Genomic DNA, 10,944 nt, shown 5'->3' on the forward strand with positions numbered 1-10,944 from the left:
GGGGGGGGGGGGGGTGCCCAGGCTACTCTACAGGCAAAAATGTAGAAAGAAAAAAAGGAAAGTGTGAGTACTGGATCTTGAAACAGCCATGCAATAGTGTGGAAGGAGGAAGACTATACCAGCAAAGGAGGCAAAGAAGAAACCCTCCAGGCAGAAGATGACCCAGAATTTTAAGAGCAGGAGCTCAGAGGACACCCAGGCAAAGGGACCACTGAGAAAGGTAGTGAAGGCTCCTCACAGATGATCCAGAGGGGGGAAAAGAATTTTTTTTCAACATTTCAAAGTAATAAGCATAATTTATAAACTGGATTAGAAAAGAACATCTCAGCATATTTATAATGAAAACAGCTGATGCTAATGAGAGCAATAACATTTAAATAGAAATCTGTTTACCTTTGGGAGATTCATGCAGAACTTCACTGCTGTACTGATTGATTTAAGGACCAGGGACTGGACTGATTAACCTTCCTGAGTTTTCTGGATTTAAAGGGTAGCTGACTGAGGTGCAGAGGCAGACTGAGAAGCTAGCAGCCTAACTAACTAGTGATTGGGAGTAATTAGAACCAGGTGGAAAAGAGGTCGCAGCGCCCAACCTGGCCATATGCTCCAGTTCTTTCCTTTATGAGCACCACAGACTCCTTGAAAATGCTGAAGGGAGCTATGCCCCTCCTTCCCAGAAAACTGCACAGAAATACATACACCAAAACTTCTGCATTTAAATTTTTTTTCTACGTTGGAAATGTATTTCCTACACATGAAGAAAAATTAAAAGCAATCTTTAAAAAAAAAAGTCTTGGCCTCATTTTTTATAACACGTTAAGATTCAAGGTCTATTTGAGTGGTAGAGGGAATAGATCTAAAATAAAACAAAAAAAAAAATTTCAATTCTTCTCAAAATCTCATTTTAATGAGATGTCTGTGATTTTTTGGCCTGAATAGAAAGTTGGAATTGTGGAGTGGTCTCTGGCATCAAAACCAAATCATTTTCAAATTTTCATTTAAATGGTACCTGCATGGACAAAAACCCTGAACCCCAAAAATGCAGAGGAAAAGAAAAAAGTATTATTCCTATTATTGACTTGGCCAACTTAGTGTGGGGTTGTGTCAATAAACACCAAATCCTCCAAAATATTTTGAACATTGAATTTACGTCAATTTTTTTCCCTCGTCCTTAGGCTAATGAGGCTAGATGGATGAGAGAAGTCCTTATGCATCATGTTTAAATTTGAAGATGGTCTGGGGCGCCTGGGTGGCTCAGCAGGTTAAGCATCTGCCTTTGGCTCAGGTTATGATCCCTGGGTGCTGGGAGGTCCTGGGATCAACTCCCTGCTCAGCGGGGCGTCTGCTTCTCCCTCTCCCTCTGCCCCTCCCCCTGCTCATTCTCTCTTTCATGCTGTGCTCTCTCTCTCTCAAATAAATAAATAAAATCTTAAAATTTTTTGAAGATGGTCTGAGTAACTCCTGTTAACCTTAAAAATAAAACTACCAGTTATTTTACCAGCAAAAGTGGGTTTATCTGGGAATAGCAGAGAATTGCAATCTAGGACAAGTGCTTCTGCAAAACTGCAGGCAAGTCTGGAGAACAAAGAAGAGAAGTGTTCTAAAGGGGAAAGGGGGATGGATGTAGGGGAGGCTGTTCGAACTAAAAGTCTACTGGAGTAAACCAGGAGTTCTAAGTGGAGTGGCTTCTCATTGTCTGGGCTGTTGCCAGGGTAGGAGGAAAGCCTTTCTTCCTCCTGCTGGAGTAGTCAAGTAGCAGCTAAGGTAGTAGCCCCTGAAAGCTGCTGACTCTTCCTGTTGGCTCTGCAGCTGACCAGTGCTGGGCATGAGAGTTCCCCCAGCCCGTCTCCCACCTCCATCCTAAACACAGCTTCCTTTTATTAATTTTCACACACCCCCCACCTTTAATGGAGATCTTTCTTTGAAAAGCATTGCTGATCAAGAGTCAGGTTTTCCCCATTTAGTGGTTTTGTCCCTCAGTATTAAGGAGGACCTTTCCTGGTTGCTATGTCCTATGTTGGAGGAAGTGTGCACAGCAGTTGGAAACTACATAAGGCCACGTTTGAGTAACAAGGAAGCTTAGGAGGGAGAAACTCTCAGGCCCTTCCCATCAGTAATCCAAGATGGTTAAGCCTTGGAGATCATCTTGAGGTGTCGGGCCAGCATCACCTTACTGGGTACACCGCTTTTTTAAAAGTTTGAAAGGTACATACAAAACTTCAAATAATTTGTACAACAGAAAAAGTGACATGACCACTCCAAATTGTAGGATGGTTCTAAATCAGGACTCTAGGCCTGAAAGTAGGCAACCGAAATACTTATTGGCACTTATTTCAACCTCAAGAAGAAAGGTTCTCCCGATGGAGGCAAATCTGGACTCGTGTACGCCTCCTAGAGGTCTCCGCTTAGAGCAGCCATGGAAGGATAATAGTGGCCACTCCAGGAGCACACGGAGAGAATCGACCAAGTGCGTTTGGGAAGATGCAGTGCAAGAATAAACAGGAAGCAATCGCTGAAGAACTGTTTGCAAAACACTAGAACTTCAAAGATATTTTTAAACAGTGCTGTTATCACAAAAGAACTATTTACACCCAAGTATTATCAATAATGCAGTCTGTAAAGTTGTAAATTCAAAAATCATGACTATGGATAAGAATTCCAAGTAGGTGACTAGTTCAGATGACCTTTGTGGATTCTGAACCTAACCCTTCAGGAAAAGCAAGTGAAAGCTGAATCTGCCCTGGGATCAAGATGAGGCTAGTTCCGAAAGACTGATATCAAAAAGGAGGTTTCTCCCTTTCACCAGGGCTTGGGAAATGCAGACAAGGACATTATCTTTCCAAAAGAGAGAAAGGAGACAGCAGTGAGAGAAGGCATACAGGCCTCGTCCGGACATCTTGGGAAAGCTGTCTAGTCGGATGTCGCCTGTTTCAATTCTGGGAAATCTTAACTTTCAGGTCACCAGATGGTGTGCTGATCCAGTCAGGGGTGGGTACTTTCTTTAGATGTTTCATGTGACTCCAAGAGTCTGTTCCCTGGAGTCTGGTGGCACAAAGCACTACCTGGTACCGGCTTTTCATCGAGGCTGAAATCTCTTGGGAGGTGTCTTTTCTAATGGGTGAAATCTCCAGGAAGCAAGGTGGAATGCCTAAGGTCATTGCCTCCCAGAAGCACACAGTGAAAAAATTGCCCCACCAAAGCATGGTTAATTTAATAGAAGCAATCAGGCCTTTACAATAATGAAATATATCTTTTATCAGCTATGTGTCAAAGGAGACTGGGGCCAAGTGCATTGGTCACCCTGTGACTATCTCAAAGGGTGAGAGTCTGGGAGTTCCAAAGGCAGTGGATCTGAGATTTAGAAGGACCAATCATAGTGCTTTCACCCAAAATACCTGGAGGGTCTCTACAAATTTTGCCAGTTGAGTCTCAATAGTGCCGTTAGTGTGTTTGAGTAATCCTAAGGATGGAGGATGGTGTGCACAATGGAAGTATTGTAAAACCAGCCCAGCAGCACAGACTTGTTGAAGCACCTGACCAATAAAATGGGTTCCCCAGTCACTGTGAAGTTCAAGAGAAGTTCCTCGGGTAGGGACAATCTTTTCTAACAGAATTTTGGTCAGAGAAAGCTTTGGTCCAGTAAGAAAACATGAAACCTATGACTAAAACATATTTATATCCATGAGACAGAGAAGCTATATGAAATCTATACAAACAGGCTTCCCTGGATTATACTTGGGACAGATGGGGCAATTAAGGCAGGCATTTTTGCAGCCTTATTAATATTTCCCCACCAATACTGGTTTCTAAATGCCAGCATTCTGTCAGCAGACCAATGGTTTAATGCGTACAGAGTTGTGAATAATGGGAATTCTAGAATTTCTTGCAGGAATGTATGGTTACTTACTCCAAACCAGAGTTCTCGCTTTTTATTGAGCCAACAATTATTAGATTTCCAATATTGTTTTCCCCTCTCTAGGGCCAATAGTTGGGTATCTCTAATCAATTTTTCCAAATAATAATTTGGGAGAACATCCCTTTGGAATATGACAGAGGTTTGGCTATGGGTTTCCTTGGGAGCAGTGTTTTTGGCATAAATATCAGGGAGGTGGTTTACTTTGGCCTCCAGGGACTAGAGTCTGGAATGTTCAGGAACCTATGAAAGTATGGCATCTAATAAATTTTGGATGTAGGAGCCTTTTTTTTTTTTTTTTTTTTTTTGAGAGAGAGAGAGAGAGAGAGTGAGCGAGAACGTGAGCAGGAGTGGAGGGGCAGAGGTAGAGAGAGAGAATCTCAAGCAGGCTCCACGCTGAGCACAGAGCCCGATGCAGAGTGTGATCTCACGACCCTGAGATTATGACCTGAACCAAAATCAAGAGTTGGACACTTAACCAACTGAGCCACCCAGGTGCCCCCATAGGAGCCATTTTAAATTTTATTCCCACTGGAGGTAAGAAAACCTTGTTGTTTCCATTATATTTCCAAGTATGAACTAGCCAAAAGGCATACCAACTATCGGTATAAATGCTTAGGGTTTTCTTGGCTAAAGTACAAGCCTGAGTAAGGGCATCTAATTCAGCCCGTAGGGCTAAAGTATTCAAAGATGAAGTTGTCGTCTCAATGATTTCAGAGATGTAGTAACGTACTCAGCATATTTACCATTTTCACCCTTTAAATAAGAACCACCAGTATACCGTGAAAAAAAAATCTGCATTGGTTAGAGGCGTTTCCTGTAAATTTCCAGAGGGAGTCAAAAGGTAATCTGTCAGAGTTAAGTAGTCATGAAGGGTTTCATCTGGGTGGAAATGTAGTCCTTGTTTCAAGATCAAATGCCCTAAGGATGGAATGTGAGATGAGCAAACTGCAATTTTTCTTTGGAAACTTTGTGTCCCTTTAAGGCCAAAAGTTGTAGCAGGTGAATTCTGTTTCCTGGCAAGAGGTTTCAGGCGGGGAACAGAGAAACAAATCATCTGCATATTTTAACAAAGTAGAGCCTGCAGAAAACTTCCTATCAACCAAAATCAGCTTTTAAGGTTTGTGAAAAGTAAAGACTCTGTGAAACCCTGGGGCATTACTGTCCAGGTGCATTTCTGTTCTTACTAAGTGAAAGCAAAAAGATACTGGCTTTCCTTATCAACAGGAGTACTAAAAATGTACTGTGCATATCATTTGCAATGAAAAATTTGCTTTTGGTGGGAGTGGATGTCAGGAGCACATGCGGGTTAGGAAAACAGGGTGTCGAGGGATAACAATGTCATTTACTGCTAGTAGGTCCAGGATAAACCTGGTAAAATGGCGGTGTTTACAGGGACTAGTGCAGGGGATAATGAGACCTTGAGCTTTATAATCTATATTAGCTCACTGTCTTGAAGGACTTCTTTATAGGCTATTAATTAATTCTGGGAAGAGATTTTGAGGGATCTATCTGAATCTTGATGGGAGGTGCACAGTGGACTCTGCCTATAACAGCTGAGGATTCTGCCCATAAAGAAGATGGTAGCTGATCTAACAGGAATCAGTGATCAGGGTCCCTAGACTCAGCTACGGTGCAACATCAGAGATGGAACCAATAAAAGATGTCAAAGGGTCATTTAATTCTCCTGGTTGGCTACTTTGGTTACTACTGTCAAATTCTAGAATTATTTTCCTCTTTTGGCAGAAAGAAATTCTGGCAAGATACTCTGCTAAGAAGTCTTGGCCTAATAAATGAATGGGGCCTGAGGAACTAAGGAGAAAAGGGTGCATATCTCTCAAAGGCCCTAGACAAAAGGGAATAGGTTCAGAGACAGGAACCTGCTGAGGTTTATTAGAGACCCCCAGTATTTGGACTATCTTAGTATCCTGAGGCAGGGGCTGCTTTATGGCAGTGGGGCTGGGCACTGAGTGTAGCTCCAGTATAACCAGGGACAGAGACAGATCCATTCTTAACCTGGAGAATGGTTTTTCCAAGCCAAGTGGTAGTGAGGATTGGGAAGTTCCTTGGAGCCCATCCCTGGGAATCAGGAGGACACTGGAAAGACTGAGCAGAGGGTGGAAGGTGCCTGGAATGCTTACGTTTGTAACACCTTAAACCAATGTCCTGGCTCTTTGCAATAATGGAAGAAACCAGAAGGGTTTTGTTTTTGTTTAGGGGCCTTCACCTGCTGGAGTTGAAAAATTGAAAATTTTAGCAGTCTTTTAGTTGACTCATCTAGAATATGAGCAAGCAGGTTTGCCAAATTAACTAAATCTGAAGTGAACAAATTTCCCATTCCATCCTGGTCTTTTGGTCTGATTCCCTTCTGGAAGGAGGCTGCTCCAAACAGAGGAAAGAAGAAACCAACTCAGTCCATTAATAAACATAGAATTAAATGCTACCCCGATGGATTCAACATCTAAAGGAAGACCAGAATTTTCTTTCAAGGCATTCTGGAGTTGGTTGTAACAGTCATGAACAGGTTCACGAGGCTTTTGTGTGAAAGCCTGAATGCTGTTCCAATCCACAGGCTTATCAGAAGCTATTGTAACTGCTCAGTGGTGATTTCCAGTGAGGGTTCTAGCCTCTTGCCAAAAGTCAGGAGTTTGTTTCTTTAAATCCCCTTCGGGATGTTCCCGTTGGGCTAGCTCTATCCAATGTTGGCCTGACCTTCAGCAACAAGCATGTAGACTCATTGATATAAATCTGAGAAGGCAGGTTGGTAAGTTTGGATAACTACGCTACATTCTTGAGCAAACCTATGAGAGTCCTCAGCCACATTAGGACACCTGGGTGGCTCAATCGATTAAGCATCTGCCTTCCGCTCAGGTCATAATCCCAGGGTCCTAGGATCGAGTCCCGCATCGGGCTCCTTGCTCAGCGAGAAGCCTGCTTCTCCCGCTGCCTGCTGCTCTCCCTGCTAGTGCTCTTTCCCTCCCTGTCTCAATCTCTTTCTGACAAATAAACAGAATCTTTATTAAAAAAAAAACAAAACAGAAACAAGGCTGCAATTCTGCCTTAGTCCAGGGAACATAAAGACCTGGGGGGTTATCTGGATTCTCAGAAGATTTAACTTTAAAGGGATTTTAACAGGTTCAGGAGAGGAGGGAGCAGGGGTAGGTTTGGAGGAAAAGGGAAGTTCGTTAGAGAATAGAGGGAAATGGCACAGGAGGCAAGTCCTGAGCACAGGTGGCTGCCAAGTGTTAGGAAACCCGGGAGGAGGGGGAGGGGGAAAAGAGGCCTCAGAGACATTTTTACTTCTTTCAATTATTTGTTTGCCTCAGTTAATTTAGAAATACTATTTTGCAAAGAGGCAAATTTAGAATCCCCAAAACATGAGGTAGCCTCAACGTACCATTTACAATAGGTATCCCATTCAGTTTGTTTGTTGTTTTAGGAGCCGCAGCTTTCTAATTTAATTTTGAGTAAAGTAAGTTTGGTGAGCTTGGAAGGTCCCCATAATGGCCACTGATGGTCTAAATTACTTTCAGTTAAGTTGGTCCCTTTCCTTAGAAATGTGCATGAGGAGGGGGACCATCGTTTTTAAACAGAACATCAGCGCCCTCCAGGTAGGAGGTTATCTTCAAGCATTCTGATGACTAGGATCCCATTTCTTAGAGGTTTTTCTCTAGAGCAAAGAGGAAAAATTCCTAAACAGCACAGTTTCAACAGGAACAGTATGATTCCAGACCAAAGGCCCGCAACAATTCCAAAGGGCACAATCAGCCCCCAAAAAGGAGTGGGACCAAAAGCCAAACAAATACGCTGAGGAAGGACAAAGCCTTAAATAAAGCCTGTAGAGGGGCACCTGGGTGGCTCGGTGGGTTAAATGCAGACTCTTTTTTTTTTTTTAAGATTTTATTTATTTGTGAGAGAGGAATGGCGCGCGCACACACAATCAAGGAGAGCGGCAGGCAGAGGGAGAAGCAGGCACCCCGCTCAGCAGGGAGCCCGATATGGAACTGGATCCCGGGACCCTGGGATTCTAACCTGAGCTGAAGGCAGATGCTTAACCAACTGGGCCACCCAGGCGTCCCATAAGCGCCAACTCTTGATTTCGGCTAAGGTCATGATCTCAGAGTCCTGAGATCAAGCCCAGAGTTGGGCTCAGGCTGGGCTCACGCTGGGCACGGAGCCTGCTTGGGCTTCCCTCTTGTCCCTCTCCCGCTGCCCCTCCCCCCCCAAAAAAAAAAAAAAAAAAAAAAAAAGCCTGCAGAGGTCAGACACCAAAGACAGCAGAGCTGGATAGCCAGGAGAAAACTTACCGTCGGACTCCAGGGTAAAAGCAGTGAGAAAGCAGTGAGCTCAGCTGGCTCTGTGGGCGCCGGCACTAGCTTGCTCACCAGCCTCAGAGTCGTTGGGGGTCTTCTCTGGATCCCACTTCTGATCACCAAGTAACATTAACCTTAAAAATAAAGCTGCCAGGAGTTTCACCAGCAAAAACGAGGTTACTCTAAACAAGAAAACTACAAGTCCTCAGAGCAAACCCGAGGAGCTTTTTTTATAGAGGAAAGGGGAGGAGTTAGTGGGACTCTTATAAACAAAGAGTCCATTGGAGTAAACTGGGAGTTCTAAGTATAGTGACTTCTCATTGGCTGAGTTGTGATAGTCTCTCATTGGCTGAGCTGTTGCCAGGGGAGGAGGCAAGCCTTTCCTCCCTCCCATGTGCAAGGTGCATCTCTTCCTTTTGGGTCTGCAGTTGGCAGGGAGTGGTAAAGTGTGAGAACTCCCCCTGCCACCCCACTCCATTCTAAATAAGGTTTCCTTTTAGTAATTTTCACACCCTCAAATGAATTCCTGTGATATTATGATTTATAATAAGAAATATATATTTGGTCTTGTCCCATTCCTGGCACAGAGCTCCTAAAACCCTTGGAATTTCCTAAGTGATGAGAACAATCGAGGTGTCTTTTGTTATGTTAACGAGGTGCCTTTGGGACCCACACAGAAGGATGGGGGCTGGTTGCCAGGAGAACCAGCCTTGTGATTAGAGGGTTGGGACTTTCAGGGACACCTTGGGTGACTCAGTGGTTAAATATCTGACTCTTGATTAGGGCTCAGGTCATGATCTCATGAGATCAGGCCCCAGCAGCCCCCAGCAGCCCCCAGCAGCACATGGCAGCTGGGGTAGGCTATGTGTTGGGCATCAAGCCTGCTTAAGATTCTCTATCTCCAGGACGCCTGGGTGGCTCAGATGGTTGGGCGCCTGCCTTTGGCTCAGGTCATGATCTCAGGGTCCTGGGATCGAGCCCCATGTCAGGTTCCCTGCTCCTCCTCTGCCTCTGCCTCTCCCCCTGCTTCTGCTTTCTCTGTGTCTCTCTCAAATGAATAAATAAAAATCTTTTGGAGGGGGGGAAGATTCTCTATCTCCCTCTCCCTCTGCCCCCCTTCTCTCCCTTTCCTAAATTAAAAAAATTTTTTTTATTTAAAAAAAAGAGGGTTGGGAAAGTTCCAACCCCAACCTCCAGCTCCAGGAAGGAGAGAGGGCTGGAGGTTGAATCAGTTACCTATAGCCAATGATTTAATCAATCGTGGTTATGTAATGAAGCCTCCAGAAAAACCCAGAAGGACTAGGTTCAGAGAGCTTCTGGGTTAGTGAACATGTGGAGTTGCCAAGCTCAGAAAGGCTATGGAAACTCCACGCCCCTTTCCTCATACTTTGCCCTACACAACCCTTCCATCTGGCTGTTCCTGAGTTACATCCTTTTATAATAAAGCAGTGATCTAGTAACTAAAATGTTTTTCTGAGTTCTGTGAGCCACTTTAGCAAATCAGTCGAAGTTGAGGAGGGGCTCTTGGGAATCTCTGATTTTTAGCCATTTGGTCAAAAGTACAGGTAACAACTGGGCTTGTGACCAGCATCCAAAGTGGTGGGGAGGCAGTCTTGTAGGACTGAGCCTTAACCTGTGGGATCTGATGCTATCCCCAGGTACCTCATGTATGAATTCAGTTGAATTATAAGACACCCAGCTGTGTCGGAGAATTGCTTGCTGGTACGGGAATAACCCTCACATTGGAATTGGTACCAGAACATATTTCGTTCCTCAGCATTCCTAAGTGTGTTCAGATTTTAATACACCCAGAAATGAATAATGCTTATCATTCTCAACTCCAGTCTGCAGAAGCACTTTCTTTCAGTCTTGTACAATTTGGAGAGGCTGAAAGAGCTCACAGTTTTTGTGCAACATCCATAATGGTAACTGAAGGACCTTGAGTGGAAATATCTGCTTCATTCAGTTGGCCAGGAAGGCCCTCCAGGTAAGTCCAGTGGTGAAAGAATTTGCTGCCCCATTGTTCTGCAAGGCAGCTTTTCATTCCCTCAGAAAGGTGAAAATTCTGTTCAATATTCAAGCAAGAGGTTGGTGATTTGTTTTCTGGAGAGGCAACCCACTTGTGTTTAAACAAGATGAACATAATATTATGCATGCATTTTGTGACAAAAACTCCTGAAAAGACCAGCTGTTACGACACTAGACAAGACTCCTTTCAAGATTTTGGCTGAGTCTTTGATGCCAATGTAGACAGTAATGAAGCATGCAACGTCTCCACCAAAGGAAGGAAACCATGTGTTGTCAAGCATGACAGGTGCTCCCTTCCACACCCAGACTTTTTTCCAGTTAAAGTTATGCCTGAGAAAAAAAAACAAAAAAACTTTTCAGCCATTAATGTCTCCAAAGGGACCCACTGAAAGAAAACATTTCTTCTGATGACACTGTAGGGCACATAACAGATGAAGAGTAATAGCTCCACATTGAAAAGTGTAAGCATGTTCGTGCAATTACAGGCTGAGGGAAAGGAGTAGCTGCAATTCCTGCTTCCGAATATCAGGAAGAAATGTTTGGCTCTTAGATCAGGTGAGGTTCTTTGATAGAGACACTGTTTTATTGGTGTCTCTGTTGCAAGTCATAAACCAGCTTGATCACTGCAAGGGCACAGGTCTTTCCCAAGACACCCCCTATTGCACAGATATGCTGCTGTTTGGCAATGTG

At 43.9% G+C, this 10,944-nt stretch overlaps 1 protein-coding gene across 1 annotated transcript in view; it reads right to left on the reverse strand.

Moving 5' to 3' along the window:
- Positions 1–8,436, reverse strand: part of HS3ST2 (heparan sulfate-glucosamine 3-sulfotransferase 2) — a 240,819-nt gene extending 232,383 nt beyond the window's left edge. Inside the window, exon 1 of the transcript XR_005836034.1 lies at positions 8,221–8,436. The gene's annotated coding sequence lies outside the window, so the exon portion shown is untranslated. The remainder of the gene's footprint in view (positions 1–8,220) is intronic.
- Between the last annotated feature and the right edge of the window lie 2,508 nt (positions 8,437–10,944).

Source organism: Ursus maritimus, unplaced genomic scaffold, assembly GCF_017311325.1.
Source record: "Ursus maritimus isolate PB19 unplaced genomic scaffold, ASM1731132v1 scaffold_2, whole genome shotgun sequence".
NCBI lineage: Eukaryota > Metazoa > Chordata > Mammalia > Carnivora > Ursidae > Ursus > Ursus maritimus.